Below are 1,781 nucleotides of genomic sequence, written 5' to 3'. Positions count from 1 at the left end.
AATATGTAGAGACAGATGTATATATAATATCTCATATACTCTCATACAGATATATATATATATAGGGTCAAATATACACATACATATAAATAAATATATAAAAAATTATACACATACATATATATATATATATATATATATATATATATATATATATATATATATATATATATATATATATATATATATATATATATATATATATATATATATATATATATATATATATATATATATATATATATATATATATAAGTTTTTCAAGATGAGGATCATGTAAAAACCATTGTCCAATTTTCGGTTCACTTCTTTCTTCCAATGAATCAGTCACAAGGAATTTTTTTAGCTCTTCCACGGTAGCCCAAACCTTACATGAGTGATCATGTCATAACATTCATGGTTGCACCAAATAAACTTTGGATATCATTGACAAAAACCCAAAGGTCAATAAATAGTACTCTTCTCATGATCAAAATGAGTAAGAAAACAAAGAAATTTGAAGCAAAAAATGGCCAATTAAGGTGAAATATGCTGCTACTGTTCTTCAATCTTAGAATTGCCAACATCTGCATAATACAGATAATATGATATATAACTATCTCATAATAACAACAATCATACTATCTAAGCACACAGTTATTCAGCAAAACGCAACTAGTATATGAGACACAACATAGATGCATCTTTAGAAATACCTGGCATCAATGGCTGTTGACTAGAGGGGGAATGGACAGGATTGGGTGGCTGCTGCAGTGAAGCAGAAGAAATACCACCGAGACTTGTGGACTGGACCCGGAGTCCAATACCAGATTGAGAAGAAACAGATGAGCCATGAGAGTTAAACTGCACAGATTGCACTATGTCATTCAAAATATATTTTTCTGATGCAGAAGAAATGAGGTTATATAAGGAGTTATAACTTATATATTATCGTTCAACACAAAAATAAGCAATTAATCAGATTAAGTTAATTCATAGAGAAGAAGAGTACATCTGAAAGAAAAACTGAAAATGAAAACAAAAGCTTCAAGAAAAATACCTCTTTTCAAAAAATAATAAAAACGCATGCATGCATTTGCTGTATTAATTTCTTGTACAACTATTCCTCTAAATCAGCATTCAGCAAGCTTCCCTTCAAATGAATTGGAACCTCTTTTCATTATTTTTATGCAATGCATAAAGGAGAATTAATTTTAAGCTTAATCATGTAAGTGATCAACTGCATCAACGTTTACACTAGCCACTAGAACAAGTAGAATAGACTGACACTAAATACCAACTCCGTTGAATTATGTGGTCCGATTACGTGTCTTAATTAAAACAATATAGGTTAAAACAACGTCCAATTTTCTTAATGGGTTAAACAATATAGGTCAAAACAAACTGGTGAATTAAAATCCCTAAATAATTTGACAACTCTAATCCATTTTAACATCCTCAATAAATAAAAATATATATTTAAAAATCGAAAAAAACTATTACAAAAGTTCAGTTTTTACAACCATCATATAATATATTAATTATTTTATTATTTAATTTATTTATGATTTATTACTAATTATTATTCCACTAACTAAAAAATATGTAGAAAACATTGTTTTTTTTCCTTATATATCTTTTAGGGTAAATAGTCATTTTTGTTTCGGAATGTGTAATTCGTTGATAAATATGTCACTAAAAGATATAAATACAAATTTAATTCTCAAAAATGTAAAAAATACAATAAATATATTCGGTCGTCAACTTCCGTCTATCACTATTAAAAAAGTTACCTATGTGAT

Source organism: Glycine max, chromosome 4 (genome assembly GCF_000004515.6).
Source record: "Glycine max cultivar Williams 82 chromosome 4, Glycine_max_v4.0, whole genome shotgun sequence".
Taxonomy (NCBI): Eukaryota; Viridiplantae; Streptophyta; class Magnoliopsida; order Fabales; family Fabaceae; genus Glycine; species Glycine max.
Note: the sequence above shows the minus strand (reverse complement) of the source record.